This window comes from Acomys russatus, chromosome 5, assembly GCF_903995435.1.
Source record: "Acomys russatus chromosome 5, mAcoRus1.1, whole genome shotgun sequence".
NCBI lineage: Eukaryota > Metazoa > Chordata > Mammalia > Rodentia > Muridae > Acomys > Acomys russatus.
Window position 1 is genome coordinate 62229792 of NC_067141.1, and position 20113 is coordinate 62249904.

A 20113-nucleotide genomic window follows, 5' to 3' on the forward strand; every position below is an offset into this window, starting at 1 on the left:
GACTAGGCCTGGGTTAGCAGAGGGAGGCAGTGAGCCTCTGAGACAATTAAATCAGGTGAATAAAGCTACTTTAACAACAAATGAAATATTTTCTTACTGCAAGATGAAAGAAAGAGCACAAAAATAAGGCAAAGCAAAACCAAACTCCAGCAGTATAAAAACTCAGCGTCTGAAGCCAGGGACTCCCTCATGGGTACCAATGAACTTGGATAGCCGCACTTCTTGGCCACCAGCAGCTCACACAGCTTGTCTGGTAGACTTCTGCTCATCTACTCCACACCTGCTTCTCTCCTTGGCAGCGATGCCACAGTCTTGACATCTCCATTATTCTGGAATATCTACTCCAACTGACTATGCACCTTCACCAGTGATATCTCCTGACTTCTTACAGTCCTGACTGTTCTCCATGACGCCTTTAATCATACAGCTATCATGCTGTAAGACCAGTACCATGTGAAAGACATATTACCAAGTTCACCTACCATCTTGAGATATAGTCTTGACCCACTCTGGACCACAGCTTCTATGTGCTGACCCTGAGTAAATACTTCCCAGATTTTGCCTCAATAATGCGTGTTTACTCTTAACCACAGCTAATTTTTTAGCCCCATATAGTTACCCAGCAAAGCAATGGTTTGACTTCAGTGATAATGATCTCTTGTTAGCCACAGCTAATATTTTTATTCCCAGTTGACTATAAGCCACAGATTCCTAGTTCAAATACTTTACAAAATGGCCCTGATAGAATCTTTGCTTCCCTCTGTAATTTCACAAGCAAGGCCTCCATCATCTACGTTTCTCTCAACACTCCTACAAGCTTCCACAGAGCAACCAATTAAGCTTTGAACACCCAGTGACTTTTACAGCCCAAAGTCCAAATCATTTCCATATCTCCCAAAAACATAGTCAGGACTGTCATAAAAATAGCTCACTCTCCCATATCAATTTTTGTTCTAATTTGCTTCTCCATGATACTGCTCATCTGTAATCTTAACAATCAAGAGACTGAAGCAGGAAATTTTTGAGTTTAGTATCAGCCTAAGGTACAGAGTAAGACCCTGTCTCAAAAAAAAAAACAAAAAACAAAAAAGTCTCCCCTTGATCACGTGACTCAACCTGGTCACATGGAAGAAGGACTAGCAGTATTTGAGGACAATAGTAATGAATTAGAACATTCAGATAGTAATAAAGAAAAATGAAATGCTAAAATAATCGACATTTATGATACAAGTATAAAATCAAACTTAAGACTAACAGATCTGGTTCAAGCATGTGAACCCTGCACCCCACAGAACACATCTGTAACAAGATAGCTATAAATGCAACTAGCAAACTTGTAGATGTCATCATGACACAGTGTCAAAAATTGGATATCCCTGGCCTAGACAACAGCATATAAATATAGGCTAATAGCATAAAAATATTTCATAAAATGAAAGCTACAGTTTTCCCAAATCTTGAGAAAGGTATAAATATAATAGTAAAGGTACATTTAGAAGCCCTAATAAAGAATCTCCTCTCCACATAGTATAAATAGGTAAAAGGACAAAACAATTGCACATAAAGAGGATCCAAGCACAAGCTCACAGAACAGCAGGCATTTCATAAGAAATCCTAGAGGCCAGAAGACCATGGAATAATGTACTCAAAGCCTGGAATAAAAATAGCTGCCAACTTACATTACTATATCCAGCAAAATTATTATTTTCCCCATAAAACTTTTAACTGTTTTTGAAATAAAAACCTCCCTTAAATAACGCTCTCTTTTTCCTCCCTCCAAGGGCCCTTTAGCTCCAAACCAGTGTTTTCTAATTCACTTTCCCTTAGTATTTCAGTAGCAACTCAAACTAGAGTTACTTAGGTTGCCTGACTTCTTTTCCAAACCTTCAATCTGGTTATGTAATTTACATGACAATTAAATTCATTTATCGTATCTGCAGCCACTTGGGTCATCCTATTTTCTCAACAATACTTGGCATTTTCAGTTCTGATTAGATATTCTAACAGATCTGTAGCAACATCTCATTGTAGTTTTAATTTCCATCTCCCTAATAATAATGGTATGAGAATTTTTTAGTATTTTTACTTTTTACCCATATTTCTTCTTTAGCAGAGTGTCTGTTCATATCTCCTGCCCCTAATTATTTTATTATTTTTATTTTCTAAGCTTTTAATTTGGAGTCCTTTATATTTTCTACACAAAAATTATTTACCAATTTGGGGAATTAAAAGATCCAATCCTATGCTATTCTACTGATCTAATTGTGTATCATTTTACTACTGTTGTGTTTTTTATTATTAGAGTTCTATACTGTCTTGAAAAAAGTTCTGCTTTGTTCTTTTTTGCTTTTTTGTAGCTGTTTTGCATATTGTAGTTCCCTTACAATACAAAACTATATGTTCTAGTTCACATATAAAAACACAAATATTTACAAAAAAGTTTTCTTTTGTAATGTGGATTTAAGTGAAATTTAAGTGATCTATGTATCACACTAAGGAGAAATTATGTCTTAATATTTTGAGTTTCTTTCCATTCATTTGGTTTCTCTCGCCACTGCTTTAAATCAGGATAAATATTCTTTATACATTTTGCTACAAACATTAAATTTTTAATGCTAAATAATATATTTAGCAAATTACAATGTCATTATAATTAGAAATTAAAACATAAGAGTTCACTTTGAATATTGAAATTATAATCTGCAGTTTTAAAAAGTTCATTATTTCTAGAAGTGTTTTTGAAAGATTCCTTAGAGTTTTTCATGTAAAGTATCATGTTACCTACAAGTACAGACCAATTAATGTCTACAATTTTGATGTGTGTGCCCTTTAGTTCTTTTTTTTTTTTTCTTTACTGCACAAGGTAGGACTTCAATGATCTTGAATAAGAGATAAGGAAGAGATCATCCTTGCCTAGTGCATTATGTCTTATTCGGGTTTTGTTTGTTTTGATTTTCATTTCTTTTTTTCTTTGTTCATATATATATATATATATATATATATATATATATATATATATATATATATATATATATATACATACATACAGAAAAAGAATGAAATTGAGTAAGTAGCGGGTTGGAGAGGATCTGTGAGGAGTTGGAGGAAGGAATAGAATATGATCAAAATACATTGCATGAGAAATATTTCAAAAGAAGGAAATAAGGAAGTTACATTACATTACAAACCTATAAGCCTAGTTCCAGACTTGGGGCCTGAGCATCCCCTTTGCTGTGAGCTCCTTTTGCCAATAAGTACCTTTCCCTTTCCTATGCACCTTCCATGCCGCCTTACCCCTCCCCATGTCCTTCTCCGACTGTGGCCATCTCTGTTCCCACAGGCCTAGGTCCATATCTTCAAAGCTGCTTTGTTTAATAGTCATATTTGATTGCTTGTTTTTTCTATGCTTCCCTCCACTCACTGCTATCTCTGTACCACAGGCCAAGCTCCAGACGCATGGTTTGAGAGCCACCTTTGCCTGGTCTGCTTAGACAATGTACCCACCAGTTTGATTTGGCCTCGCTGAACTCACACATCTCCTGCACTGGTCCAATCTAAGGAAGGCCCCGATTATCACATTAGACCTACAACCAAAGAAAAACATAGGCCCAGATCAAATTTCAAAAACAAAGCCACATGAATGACCAAAAAAGGTTTCCTCAACAAACCCACTAGCCCTATGGAAGTATTCTCTAATGAAAACTTATTCAGTAAACCCTAAGACATGGAATTTAAAAGAATAACCACAACCTTTATCGAAGACTTAAAGAAGACACCAACAAACACTTTACTGAACTCCAAGAGCATAGCAACAAATATTTGAGTTATGTTGAAGAAAATACAAATACATGACTGTATGAAATGACAAAATAATTCGTTTTGAAAACCGAGTTCAACTGAGATAGATACACTGACGAAGACACAAACTGAAATAAAGATAGAATTGGAAAACCTAATATCCCAATTATAAAACTCAGGAGGAAGTCTTATAAGCAAAATGAATCAAGCGGAAAGTAGCACGCTGGAATTCAAAGTAAAGGATCTAAGACAGAAGAACCCAAAGAGTCCAAGAATCTCACAAGAAGACTATCAGGGCTGGTGGATCTGGACTCAGGGGGTCTGCACAAACTGCTGTACCAACCAAGTACAATGCATTCAGTGAACCTAGGCCCCCTATTCAGATCTAGCCAATGGACAACTCATTCTCCATGGATGTGGGAAGAGCAGAGACTGCCTCTGATATGAACTCTGGCATCCCCAAATTAAACACTTCCCCTTGGTCAGGAGACATGGTAGCATTCAGAGGAAGGAGAATCAGGCTATCTGGATGAGACATGATAGGCTGTAATCATATGGTGGGGGAGGAGGTCCCGTTCTGTCAGAGGTCTAGGGGAGGGGAATAGGGCAAAGGAGTGAGGGGGTGTTGAAGGTTGGTCTGATGTATTTTGATGATAATTAATAAAGAGCATCCCACCTGGGCAAGGCAATGAAGATATGTGTGGCTAAGGTTCCCAGGCTGGGACAGACAGAGGAATCCTGAGGAGGAGGAGGAGGAGGAGGAGGAGGAGGAGGAGGAGAAGGAGAAGGAGGAGGTCCCAAGAAGAGAGGAAAAGAAGGCCGCCATGGGTTAGACAGAAGAGAAGCACGTGGCTGGCATGGATGGAGATTTGGCCCAGATGAAGAACATTAGCAAATATTTGTGATTATGGATGGGAGGTAGCTTGATAGAAATTATTTGAAGCAGATGGCATGGGATTGAGGCAGGTATCCCATACATGACCCACTATGGGAAGTACTTTAGAGGATTGATATCTGCCCTGCCCAGGCTAACTAAGGCGATTTTAAAATATAACAAATGTCTGTGTCTTGATTGACTGCTAGCCAGGCATACTGATAATACATATAATAAGCAATTATCAGGCCATATTGACTAACCAGAAACAACTAGTGGCACCCAATGTGGGGCAAGGGGGGTCCCTTTCCAAGGAACCACGGCAGAAGGCACATGGATTTTTTTGTTTGTTTTGTTTTGGTGTTTATGAAATTGTTTGCAATGAGCTTAATCATAGTCGCACTTCTCCTTGCCCGCTCTAAAAAGGTTCAGGGGAAAAGACAGAGAGCCAAGAAATGTAAAATTAAGTTACTAGCAACTAGAAAGAGTGAAGGAACTGAACTCTTCTCCATAGAGTTTATAGCAACTGGGATTCAAAGCTCCTTAGCTGCAAAGTGTTTGTCAGGGCTTTCTGAAAAAGGTCCACCAAAAAGAGATAACAATAACTAAATTCCAAGGAATAATGGACAGAATTTCACTAACTGAAGCCTAAATTGCCACAACTGACCCAAGGCTCAGACTTTTCTTGTTTCCTTGTTTGATTTTTGCTGAGATTTCTAAAGATTTTTACTAAATTGAGATGAAATAGTTAAAGAGGGCTGTGGTGGCACCAGCCCTTAATCCCAACACAATAGAGACAAAGCCAGGCATAACTCTTGAGTTATGGACCAACCTGGTCTCTACAGGGCATCACTCCTTGCTGATAAGAGAGACAGCTTAGGATTCAAACTGAATTTTTTTCCTTAAATTTACTATGTAATTTCCTTTTTCTTAACAAAGGATTATATGTACTTACTGATCTAAAGAATGGATACACATCAATCTGAGGCTTATGTAAAAAAAATAAAAAGTGATGTCACTGCTCTAAATAAGGCCAGCCAATCTCCTTGTAAGTAGAATGTCCATGGGAGATATGGTGCCAAGGGGCAAATCGACCTAAGAAATATATTTTGTTGGTCAAAGTAAAGACCAAAGTTGGACGAGGAGACAGACATGAAGCTGCATGGCTCCCACATTGAGAAGGGGTGAGACAAAAACACCCGCAACAAATGTAAAAACCCAAGTACAAGATGCCTACAGTATAAGAAATATATTTTGTTGGTCAAAGTAAAGACCAAGGTTAAAAGGGGAGACAGACATGCAACCTGCATGCCTCCTGTCAAGAAGGGGTGAGACAAAAACACCCACAACAAATGTAAAAAACCAGGTACAAGATACCTATGATATACATAAACCCTAAAATAAAATGAGAGTTTATCTGATGTGTATTTGAAACTTAATGCCTTTTTCTTCTGCTCAGGGCAACCAGCTTGTTTCTAAAATGGGAAGAGTTTTCTCGGGAAACAGGTAGCAGCCTGGCCTATACATCAGGCGCCATAGAACCTAGAGAAGGGCATTTGGAACTATACAATCTTGTTTTGATTTTAATATGATGATAATTGTATGCTCATTGTTAATGGTGATGTAATATTTCATCTTTAAAAGATGTCAAAATGAAACAGACCTGGATAAAAGAGAGACTGGTAACGTAAGTGAGTCTATGTTTATATGAATTCAAACTACAGAACAAGCAGTTAACCTATATTGTTAATCTCACTACATGGGAATAGCTCTGAGACTGACTGAGACATGAATGTGGTTACAGAATCCCCGTGACTTATTATTGGATGCCATTCTTCATATGGCATGAATAAAGATTTATAAATGTCTTTCTTCGGCTCAGACAAAGAACAGAGAACTAGCCTTAATTGTTCTGTGCATCCTGAACACCTGATACATTCATAGTTTTAGAACTGTATAATGCTTGTGAGAAATTATATGTTTTCAGAATAAAAGAACAGGACACTGATGTGCTGAATCAGACCTGACAGGATTCATTCCTCCAGCATGATGAGATGCTGACATCCTACAACCTTGATGTTCCAGCCCCAAGTGCTTTGGTTGCTGTTCCTCATCAGAAAAAGACAGCTTCAAAGAAGGCTCTTGATCCAAATGGGTCTAGCATTTCAGACTGTCCCACACAGGACTTAACATTAAGCCTGGAATTTCTCAACATTTAGAGAATGGACCACAAATACTATTCCTAGTTTGTTTAACCAAGTTCTATTTGGGCTTCTACATAGGTATTCTCTGCCCCAAATCAGCCTGAAAAAAAAAAAAACTTTAAGAGAAAGATGCCCTGCTTCCCTAAAGGAGGGTTGGGTAGGTTTTTGGTTAATTTTCTTATATATATTGTGATTAAAAGGTATGGAGATAGGAGTTATAATGAAAGAAAGGGGAGTATAGAGATATGTAGAGAGGATAGGACAAAAAGTAGATAATTGAATCTACTCCTCAACATAAGGCCTCAATTGTTACTCACAAATTAGGTTAATTTTAATTCATTGACACAGAATTTTGTATATTGATACAAAACAACTTTAATTTTGATACATTGAAATAGAATCCAAATTTAATATTGTTCTTCACACACTCTATTTGTACTCTAATATGAGGCATTGTGCACACACAGCTCACTACATGGTTCACTCCCAATACTCTGACAGTGCTATTGTAGGCCACATAGTATAATTAAGTAATACAAGTCAATTGTTGATCAGTTCATGGCCATGTCAAACGTAAGACCATACATCCTATGTTTAACAGATAGATATAATTCTATAAATAGATAAGACAAAAATAGTTAGATATGGTCTTCAAAAAACCTCAGAGGCCTACAGTATATGGCATTTAAAATGTTTTATTATTGTAAATATTCTGTGACAATAAGCCAGGGTAACTTCTGGCAACACCCAACCTACCATTAAAAAAGATGATGAACATCGAAGAACCTCCTTGTGGAGATGGCTTTGAGTGTGGCAAAACAGCCACAGGACAAAAATGTCCTCATTTCTCCCACAGAGAGTTCTGCCTAAAAATGGGCAAACTTGGATACAGGTAGAGTCAATGGCCAAACTCTGCCAAGACAGGGTAAGCAAGTCCTCACTGGTTTCTGCCTCACAAATATGTCTGTCAGACATACTGGGCCAGAAGGCTGAATATGATGCTCCAACGTTATAGAGAGTTTTGGGCGACCTGTCAGGCAGTAAACAGTCTCTGTCATTTTTTTCATTTTGGAAGCTGCCAACCTGCACTTCCTGTTTACTTAAGTAGTTAAATTTATTCCTTCTTAAGTCTCTGCAGGGTTGAAGACCAGATGGTTTTTAAATTAAGCTTAACTGTTTAGGAAAAGATACTTTTAGGTCTAGATAGATTGTTTTAGGTTGATAGATATAAACTTTAATAGATATTTGATTTACATTCAGAACTTTAGACTCATATTGATAAAATAGATATTTTCTTCAAGATTGCCAAATATCTTTTGATTATTTGATGATGTGTATAAGTCTTACCTATTGGTTTTTATAATTTTTCATAATTGTACTTACTCTATATTTTAAAATGACCTTTTATTTAGACAGAAAAGGGGAATTGTTGGAGGTTAGTCTGATGTATTTTGATGCTAATTAATAAAAAGCCATCCCACCTGGGCAGGGCAATGGAAATAGGTGTGCCCCAGTCTAGGAGAGACAGAGGAATCCTGGGAGGAAGAAGAACAAGAGGGTCCCGAGAAGAGAGGGAAAGAAGGCCACAATGGGTCTGATGGAAGAGAAGCACATAGCCGGCATGGATGGAGACTTGGCCCAGATGAAGAACACTAGCAAGTATTTGGGATTGTGGATGGGAAGTAGCTTGATAGAAGTTATTAGAAGCAGATGGCATGGGATTGGCGCAGGTATAACACACCTAACCCCCTATGGAAAGTAGTTTAGAGGATTCACATCTGCCCTGCCCCAGGTTAACTAAGGCTATTTTAAGATATAACAAGTGTCTGTGTTCTGGTTGATTGCTAGCCAGGCATACTGATAATACAGATAATAAACAATTATCAGGACATATTGACTAACCAGAAACAACAAGGGGGATTGGGAAGACACAAGTGAGGAGATAACAATTGGGATGTAGTCTGAATAAATTACTAAAATATAAATTACTTTGAAGATAAAAGTTTTAAAAAAAAAAACCAAAGTAGAGGATATAGAGGAAATAAACAAAGAATATGAAAAGGCTTTAAAAAATCACAGGAAGAACATGCAGGAAATGTGAGGCATCATGAAAACACCAAACATTTGAATTATAGACATAGATGAGGGAAAAGAACCCCAGATCAATGGCACAAACCTGATCTTAACAAGATCATAAAAGAAAATTTCCTCAAACTAAGGAAAAGCATGTCCATACAGATATAAGAAGCATACGGAACCCCAACTAGACAACAGCAAAGAAGAAACACACCATGACATATCATAGCTAAAATGCTAACTATACAGAACAAAGAAAATATTGACAGCTGCAAGAGAAAAATACAAGTAATATATAAAGGAAAACTCATTAGAATATCAACTTATTACTCAGTGAAAACTCTGAAAGCTGGAGAGGGTAGAGAAATGCACTCCAAGTTCTAAAAGACCAAGAATGCCACCCTAGATTAGATTACAATAACCAGCAAAACAATCTATTCTTATTGGAGAAAACTTTCTGTGATACAAACAGCCTGAAGAAAGGAATAAGCATAGTCAAGAAAGTCTAGAAAGAAAATAAGCAGATCTATAAAGTACAAAGCACAACTAAGAACACAAGCCAGCCAAAAAAGAAAAACAAAATGACTACAATCTACACACACCTTTCAGTAATAACTCTAAATAGCAATGGCCTCAATTATCTAACCCAAAGGCACAGGCTAGCTGAATGGGCTAATAAAATCCATCTACCTGTTGTCTACCAAAAAACTCATCTTTAGAGATAAGCACCACCGTAAAATGAAAAATGAAAAAAAATATTCTAAACAAATGAGACTAGGAAGGAAGCAGGTTTTGTCACCCTAACATCTGATAAAATATACTTCAAGCTAAAAGTAATCAGAAGAGATAAAGACTATTTCATAATAATCATGGTATCAACTAATCAAAAAAATTACAACACTATACATAAAAGTACCAAACTCTGGTGCACTCAATTTATAAAAAGCATGTTAATGGATTTTTAAAAAAAAAAAAATACATAGATCAACACAAACACCAAAATAGTAAGTGATTTCATTCTTCCGGTTTCTCTAATAGATGGTCATCTGAACAAAAAATAAGCACAGAAACTTCAGAATTAAATAACAACTTACAGCAAATAAACCTAATATCTACAGAATAGTCTACCCAAATATAAAAAAGAAAGAAAAAAGAAAAAATGTTAAAGTAATCCATGTATTCTAATTGTTATGCAATAAAACTCAAAACTGTGATCAAACAAGCCCTTAACAAGTATATAAACTCATGGAGATTAAACAACTCATTCCTGAATTTAAAAAATCTAAATACTCTCTCTGTCCATTCCCCCACCAGCCTGGCCCATCTGGTTCATAGACAGGCAAACAACAGAGGTGAGTCATGTGCTGGCCACAATCCACATTGTCCACCATACCACCACCACCAGGCCTGAGAGGCACCCGAGCAGCTTTCATCTTGGCGCTCTCTCAGCCTGTTCATCTTGTGCTTGACCCAACTAGGTGCAGACAACAAACCCAGCAGAGCTGATATGAGTGCAGGCTCCAACCCATTGTCCTCTGTCCTGAGGATGCCTCTAGGGATCCCTAGAAAGCAGCCTTCAGCTTAGAGCTCTCTTTGCCTACTCCCAACTGCCCAGCCCAGCTGAGACACAACAGCAACCCCATCAGAGGAACCCCGAGGCCTGCTAACACCAGAGACAACCAGATGGCTAGAGGCCAGCGCAAGAACACAAGCAACAGACTCAGAGCTATATGATACCACCAGAAACCAGTGGTCCTACCACAGCAAGCCCAGGAGATACTAACACCTGCAAAGCTCAAGAGGAAGATGTTAAATCTGAGGTGATGAAAATGATAGAAGCCTTGAATGCGGAAAATAAATCTCTCAAAAAAATACAGGAAAATACATTCAAACACATGAAGGAATTGAATAAATCCTGTAAAGAATGACATGAAAATACAATCAAATGGGAGAAAGAAATGAATAAAACTATACAAGACCTAAAAATGGAATTAGAAGCAACTAAGAAAACACAATCTGAGGCAATTCTATAGATGGAAAACCTAGGAAAGAGAACAGGACCTGCAGACACAGCAATATCAACAGAATGCAAGAGATGGAAGAGAGAATCTCAAGTATAGAGATATAGTTGAAGTCATTAATACATCAGTCAAAGAAGATGTTCTGATACAAAACATCCAAGAAATCTGGGACACCTTTTAAAAAGACCAAACCTAAGAATAATAGTAACAGCACAAAGAGAAGACTCCAAGCTCCACAGCCCAGAAAACATTTTCTTGTTGTTTTGTTTTGTTTTGTTTTGTTTTGTTTTGTTTTGTTCTGGTTTGGTTTGGTTTGGTTTGGTTGGCTGTTTCTGAGAGTAAACAGTGAGCAGCTTATTAATGTGTGGACATAATAGACACTTCATGGACAGACAAACACCATGGCTATTGGGGCTGAGATGCATGGAAAAGAAGGCCACACTGTACCCAGATTTTCACTGCCAGCTGAAGTGCCAACAGTGTCACCTAGGAGAAAATTTGGAAGCCATCTAATAAAGCAGGTGATCTGGGGGTGTTCTCTCTAGAAACCAAAGAAATGTACACTCAAATAAGCAAATATAAAATACAAAAAAAAAGAAAAAAGAAAAGAAAAGACCCAGTGTCAGATACACTAAAAAATACAGAAGTTGATGTTTGTTTCAGCATTTTAATATTGCATCACAAGTTGAGACTTAAGTACATCCCAGCTTCTCTAGGCTAGCTGTTTTCTGGGGCCAGCACGGCTCCTCGAGATTCTCCAGGGCGGGTGCCATCTTACCTGGCGCTGACCCCACTTAGCACCTGCCGGCTGGCATCACAGAGCTCCGCCTTTACCTTGTGGGGCCCTCGAGCCACCTCCTCCAGGATCTCCTGCTTCATCTGATCCAAATCTGAGGCATCCAGGCCCACATCATTTACACTCCAGCAGGTTTCCTGCTAGAGTGAGGCTGCAAATAAGGGGGCTCTTAGCTTCGGGGCTCTTTGCCACGGATGGGCTTCTAGATAGCAACGAGGACACAGGTTTCTCCACCAAGATGCACTGTTCCCAGGGCTTTTGCCAGCCTCTGAGGGATTAGGTAGCTGACTGGTACCTTGGGTCCCTGGAGGTGCGGAGGTCCTAGGATCTTTCCTTTAGCTCTCATCTTCCTTTCTGTCAGCAGGCTTGTCTATCTGGGAGGCTGCTTTTCTCCTTGTGGCCAACAGTTTGTTCATTTTTTTCAGAAGGCCTCCTCTACCTCCCATGCTGCTTACCTGGTTGAAATCGGACTTTGAAGTTCCACTAGGACTAGAGCCTCCAGATGCAGATTCTGGTTGCTGCACCCTCCTTAGCTTGGCTCTGGCCAAGGCAGCAGCCAGTCATAATGCAGAGTTCTCTTTATCGTGGTTGGCCCCCTGGGCTCCTCCAGCTGGCAGTGGGAAGGTGGCCCATGGGGGTGGGGGAGTAGCCCTGTGGGTGGAGGTAGAACTGGAGGTGGAGGCTGGGGTAGATGCCCACTACATGAGAGGGTGGCACTGGCTGCTGCTGAGGGATGTCTAGGTAGGAAGATGGGCCCTGTGGCTGAGATTCTTCTCTCCAGAGACTACTAGCAGTGCTGCTGCTGCTGCTGCTCCATCACTTGTCTTCTCTGGATGTCCATCTCCTCAGGAAGGGCTATTCTGCACCTAACGCTGTATGGAGGGGCCTCCTTCTTGGGAATTCATGATGTTCAGGGCAAAAAGCATCGCACTGGAGAACGCAGTTGGTTCTTCCTTCTTGCAAAGTTTAAACTATAGACCTGATGGGCATCTCGCCACTGATGGAAGGTGGGTGTTGCCTGATTGTATTTCAGCCCTTTCATGATTGAATAATTGATCACAACCTGCTGATCCTGTAGCTTGACCCCGACAACTCTGAAGGTGTTGCTGGTAGAGTTGTGGTAGATGTTGACCCAGCTGAATCCCTGCTGGCCAGGCTTAATTGGTACACCTTTCTTCCTCTTTTTAAGTTAATTAAACATTTTAATTTTTTACATTTACATTTATATTCTTACACATATATACAATAAACTACCTATAGCAAGAAGGACTGTGACACAATCAGAAATTATATAAATGTTACATTCTTAGTGTTTTGGCTGTTTGTATTTGACAGCCTTGAAGAAAACATCTTTCCTATCTTGGTGTGCCTAAAATTCTGAATGTAAATCAATCTCCATCACATCTTGTCATTATCAACTTAAAAGATCTATCCAGACCTAAAAACATCTTAACCCCTAAACAACTAAGCTTCATTGTAAAACTAAGCTACCTGGTCTTCAACTCCATCAGAGACTTGAGAAGGAATAAACTTGATTACCTGAGTATGGAAGGAAAGCATTAGTAGCTTTCAAAATGAGATGATGGAAACAGTTTGCTCTGAATAGTCTTGGAAATCTATCAGCCCACTCCTCTCCTGCCTGGCCCAACTGAGATACAGTCAGGTAAGGTATCCATTTCTTAGTGGTGTCATCGTAGGCCATCATGGAATTCTGCACTTGGCAGATACTCTGTTCAATCATCATGGCTGCCAGGTGGGCACAGGGCCTAAGATGATGGCCCTGCATGATGGGGCACTAGCAGGGAAGCTGGTCCTGGGCACAACAGCTCTGCGTTTGCCTGGGTTACAGGCTGCGGTGAGGGCTCATCTTCTGTTGGCATCTAGGCCACTAGCTGCAGGGCAGCACAGCTGCTGCAACAGGTGACAATGGGTGGCAATGGCTGACAGCTGGGTTCTGACCCCTGCCATGCAGCAGGTGACAATGGGTGACAACGGCTGACAGCTGGGTTCTGACCCCTGCCATCTTGGCAGGCACATGTCCCAGAAAACATTTTCAACAAAATCATAGAAGAAAACTTCCCCAACCTAAAGAAAGAGATTCCCAAAAACATGATGCCTACAGAACTCCAAATAGATTGGACGAGAAAAGAAAATCCTCCCACCACATAAAAATCAAAACATTAAATGTACAGAACAAAGAAAGAACATTAAAAGCTGCAAGATAAAAAGGACAAGTCACTTATAAAGGGAAACCTGTCAGAATTACACCTGACTCCTCAACAAAGACTATGAAAGCCAGAAGGGTCTGGATGGATATCATGCAGACACTAAGAAACCACAGATGCCAACTCAGACTACTATACCCAGCAAAACTTTCAATCATCATAAATGGAGAAAATAAGATAGTCCACGACAAAACCAAGTTTAAACAGTACCTAGTCTCAAATCCAGCCCTACAGAAGATACTAGAAGGAAAACTCCAACCCAAAGAAGCTAACTACACACAGGAAATAAATAACCCCACATCCGCAAAACCAAAAGAAACAAAGCACACATACACACACTCTACAACCACCAACATCAAAAAAAAAACAGGAACTAACAGGAACTAACCACTGGTCATTAATATCTGTCAACACCAATGGCCTCAACTCCCCAATTAAAAGACACAGGCTAACAGAATGGATGTGAAAACAGGAACCATCATTCTGCTGCATATGAGAAAACACACTTCAGCAATAAAAATAGACATTACCACAGAGTAAAGGGCTGGACAAATATATTCCAAGCAAATGGACCCAAGAAGCAAGCTAGAGTAGCCATTCTAGTGTTTAATAAAATAGACTTTCAACCAAAACTAATCAAAAGAGATAGGGAAGGACACTTCATACTCACCAAAGGAAAAGTACACTAAGATGACATCACAATCCTGAACATCTATGCCCCAAATGCAAGAGCACCCACATTCATAAAAGAAACATTACTAAAGCTTAAATAACACATCAAACCCCACACATTTATAGTGAGAGACTTCAACACCCCACTCTCACCAGTGGACAGATCATAGAGACAGAAACTAAATGGAGACATAATGAAAGTAATAAACATCATGAATCAAATGGAGCTAACAGATTCTACAGAACATTTCACCCAAACACAAAAGAATACACCTTCTTCTCAGGACCCCACAAACTTCCAAAATTAACTATACTTGGTCACAAAGAAAAACTCAACAGATATAAGAAAATCGAAATAATCTCTAACATTTTATCAGAATACCATGCATTAAAGCTGGACTCAACAACAACAGGAATAACAGAAAGCCTACAAATTCCTGGAAAGTAAACAACTCCTCACTCAATGACCTCTGGGTCAGGGACAAAATAAAAAAAAAATAAATTAAAGACTTCCTAGAATTCAATGCAAATGAAGGCACAACATAACCAAATTTATGGGACACAATTTAAGCAGTGCTAAAAGGAAAGTTCATCACTAAGTGCTTTCTTTTCAAGAAATTGAAAAGATCCTTAGCAATTTAACAGCACAAGTCAAAGCTCTAGAACAAAAGGAAGCAAACACACCAAAGAGGAGTAGACAGCAGGATCATGAAACTCAGGATTGAAATTAATAAAGTAGAAACCAAGAAAATAATTCAAAGAATCAACGAACCAAGAGCTGGTTCTCTGAAAAATCAACAAGATGGGGCTGGAGAGATGGCTCAGAGGTTAAGAGCACTGGCTGTTCTTCCAAAGGACCTGAGTTCAATTCCCAGAAACTACTTGTTGGCTCACAACCATCTGTAATCAGATCTGGTACCCTCTTCTGCTGTGCAAGCACACAAGTAGGTGGAATACTGTATAAATAATAAATAAAGAATTTCAGACCAATTTCCCTTATGAACATTGATGCAAAATTACTCAATAAAATACTTGAAACCAAGTAGCTTCATCCCAGGCATGCAGGGGCAGTTCAATATATGGAAATCCATGAATGTAATCCATCATACAAACAAACTGAACGACAAAAAAACACATGACCATCTCCTTAGATGCTGAAAATGCATTTGACAAAATCCAACAACCATTCATATTAAAAGTCTTGGAGAGATCAGAGATGCAGGGTGCATACCTAAACATAAGCAGAAAGCCTATAGCCAACATCAAACTAAATGAAGAGAAACTTAAATCAATTCTCCTGAAATCAGGGACACAACAAGGCTATCCACTCTCTATATATCTCTTCAATATAGTACTTGAAGTCCTAGCTAGAGCAATAAGACAACAAAAGGAGATTAAGAGGATACAAATTGCAAAGAAAGAAATAAAAATAATCACTATTCATGGATGAAATGATAGTATACATAAGTGACCCCAAAAATTCTACCAAGGAACTCCTGCAGCTGATAAACACATTCAGCAAGGTAGCTTGATATAAAATCAACAAAAAAAAAAATCAGTAGTCCTCCTATATACAAAAAACAAATAGTCTGAGAGAGAAATTAGAGAAATAGCCAGGTATGGTGGCACATGCCTTCGATTCCAGCCCTCAAGAGGCAAAATTGGGCAGATCACTGTGAGTTCAAGGCCAGCCTAGTCTACAAAGTGAGTCCATGACTGCCAAGGATACACAGAGAAACCCTGTCTCAAAAAAAACAAAATAAGGAGAAAAAGAGGAAGAGGAGTAAGAAGAAGAGGAGGAGGAAATTAGAGCAATAATACCTTCCACATTAGCCACAAAAAAACATAAAGTATCTTGGTATAACTCTAACCAAGCAAGTAAAAGACTTGTATGAAAAAAGTTCAAGTCTCTGAAGAAAAAAATGAAGAAGATATCAGAAGATAGAATGATGTCACATGCTCATGGATCGGTAGGATTAATAGTAAATATGGCCATCTTACCAAAAGCAATCTATACATTTAATGCAATTCCTATCAAAATGCCAACACAATTCTTTATAGACCTTGAAAAAACAATTATAAACTTCATATGGAATAACAAAAAACCCTGAATAGGTGACAATCCTATATAATAAAAGATCTTCTGGAGATATCTCCATCTCTGATCTCAAGGAGACCAAGGAAGGCAACAAATCCAGGCAGAGGTGGGTGGGCAGGTTGCTGCAGAGATTGATGCACCAACCAAGGACCGTGCGTGGTGAGGACTTAGAGGCCTTGCCCAGATGTAGTAGATATGCAGCAAAGTATTTTTGTGGGCCCATAATATGGGCAATAGAGGCTACCTCTGACACAGATTCTGGTGCCTATTCATTGATCACTTAGAAGAGGATGCAGACAGTTCAAATGAGACTTGACAGACTGAGGTCAGATGATAAGGAAGGAGGGCTCTCTTTCTGAGGACTAGGGGAGGAGGAAAGGGGGTATGAGGGATGGAGGGTAGGACCAGGAAAAGACAAGGGAGGGGGCTATAATCAGGATGTAAAATGAACAAATTAAAAATAAGAATTTTTTTAAAAGAATGCAAATATAAAAAAGAAAAAATCAAAATATTCCTGTAACTAAATAAAAATAAAAACAGAACATAATACAACAAAACTCCTGGCACACATTAAATGCAGTTCTAAGAGAGACATTTATTGCCCAATGTACCTACATTTAAAGAAAGAAAAAAAAGTAACACACACACACACACACAAACAAACAAACAAATAAATAGCTTACTGGAGATCAAAGGAAAACCAAACTCAGAAGACAGCAAAAAATATTAAACATTAACACAGAAAATAATGAATAAGCGACAACAAAAACAAGGTATCAGTGTATCTGAGAGGAGGTTATTTGGGAAGATAAACAAGATTGGCAGACCTTTGGCCAAACTAGCAAAAGAAAGAGAGGTCCCAGGTTAATAGAATAGAAGATGAACATGGAAAATGACAACACATATTAAAGAAATACAGAATATACAGAATATTATGAGGGAATGCTTTTTAAAACGTGTACTCTATTAAGCCAGGAAATCTAAAAAGAAATGGTTCATTTCTTGATTCATCCAAACCAAACTACCAAAGTCAAACTCTGAAAAGATCAACAACCTTAACAGAGGGTAATTCCAAGATGGCAGTGCCCAAGACCCGCACTGTATCTGATCTACAGGAAGGTGACTAGGGAACCAACTGGGAGCCACAGACCGCAAGAACTGGAGAACACTAGGTAAGAGGGGTCTGCACAGTGCAGACCACAGATGGGTCTGGCCTTGGGTCATCTTATTGGCCACAGAAGACAGGGCCCAGTCCCCAGAGTCTGGACTGGGACCCGCCTGTGAACTGCAACCATGCTCTATAGCACAAACTCGGTATATGGAACTGAGCTCTGGGAAGTGAAGCACCAGAGCTCCTGGCCTGGGGAAATCTCAGGAAAATGGCTGGATCTGTCCTCAGACCCCACCCACCCACCCCATACCAGTCTACAGAGAGCCCCAGATGCCACACGGGGGCTCAGGAAGCTGTGGACACTTAATTCAGCCTCAGCTGTGCAGTCTAAATGAGATGAGGCAGAAATCTAACAATCAGCCCCAGCAAACTGGTCCTGCACAATTGGGCAGAACTGACCCAGCTTAGCCAGGCTCCACTGCTCAACACGGCCTCCCACAATCTTGGGGAAGGCTGGGCAGGCCTGAGGAGATAGGGCAGAAAACTAAACAGCTGTCCCAACCCAGCAGGACTGAGATACAACAGCTGTGCGTCTGAACCCGACCTGGCAGAAACCTAGCAAACTGCCCCAGTGGACCCCCTGCACAACTGGGTACAACTGACCCAGCCTAGCCAGGCTCAACAGCCCAGTAGGACCTCCCATGCTCTCAGGAGAGGCTGGGCAGGCCTAAGGGGATAGGGCAAAAATCTAGCCAACCAACAACTATCAGAAAGCTGCTCTCTCCCCTGGCAGGCAGAACCTAGGCCCCACTATCTAGAGGGATCAGGCAGAAACCTGAACAACTGCTAGAAGCCAGCAGGGGTTCAGGCACTCTTGGGTGATCGGAACCTATGACCCAAAGCCCCAAGGCCTGAGGGCAGGGTATTCAAACCCCACCCAAAGACAGGACAACCGACTCTACCTACACTACCTTGAACTGATTCTGGAGCTGCAGAGCACCAACCACCTCTGCTGACCTAGAGGGAAGCTCAGGGTGTGGAGCAAAATCTCCTGGAACTGAAACCAGGTCACGTGCCTGTTCCAGGGAAAGAGATCCCTGATACCCACAGGCAAGGGCCCTCAACCTATAATTACTCACCAACAATCCACTCTCTACGACCAGTTAAGGACACCAGAAGCTACTTCCGAACATCACAGACAGCAAGATGACTAAAGGCCAGCATGAAAACACAAAGAACAAAAACCAAAACAATATGGCACCTCCAAGTCCCAGTTATCCCAAAGAAAGCAACGCTGAGAACTCAAACACAATTGAAATACAAGAAAATGACCTCAAATCTTTAGTAAAGAAGATGATAATGTAGGAAACAAATAAAATCTGTAAACAAATGCAGGAAGATGCATCCAAACAGGTTGAAGACATTAAGGAGGCCTATAAAGAGACACTGAAGAAATTCAGGAAAATACAAACAATCAAATGAAGGAAATCAATAAAACAGTTCAAGACCTGAAGATGACAATGGACACAATGATAAAAGCACACACAAAAGAAAAATGAGAATGAGAGAACTTAGAGAAAAAAGCAAGCAATACAGAGGTAAGCTTCTCTAATAGAATTCAAGAGATGGGGGAACGAATCTCTAGACTAGATGATACAATCATAGAACTTGAATCAACCATGAAAGAAAATCCTAATCTGAAAAACTCCAGACACAAAACATCCAGGAAATCAAGGACAACATGAAAAAAATGAAACGAGGATAATAGGCATTAAAGAGAGAGAAGACACCCAACCCTAAGGCTCAGACAATATTTTTAACAAAATCATAGAAGAAAATTTCCCCAATTTAAAGAAGGTGATGCATATAAACATACAAAAGACCTACAGAACACCAAATAAAATAGATCAGAAAAGAAAATCTTCCTGCAACATAATAATCAAAACACAAAATATACAGAACAAAGAAAAGATAGTAAAAGAGCAAAGGGAAAAGGGCCAAGTAACATATAATGGCAAATCTATCAGAATTATATCTGATTTCTTAGCAGAGACCATAAAAGCCAGAAGAGCCTGGACAGAGGTCCTGCATACCCTAAGAGACCACAGATGCCAGGCCAGAGCACTATACACAGTGAAACTATTAATAATCATTGATGGAAAAAACAAAATATTCCATAACAAAAACAGATTCAAACAGTACCTATCCACAAAGCTGGCCTTACAGAAGTTACTAGAA

At 39.4% G+C, this 20113-nt stretch overlaps 1 protein-coding gene and 1 pseudogene across 8 annotated transcripts in view; both read right to left on the bottom strand.

Moving 5' to 3' along the window:
- The window catches only part of Hpse2 (heparanase 2 (inactive)), a 686746-nt gene that overhangs the window by 600609 nt on the left and 66024 nt on the right, over positions 1-20113 (bottom strand). The window lies entirely within an intron of this gene.
- Positions 11748-13510, bottom strand: LOC127190150 (ena/VASP-like protein; annotated as a pseudogene).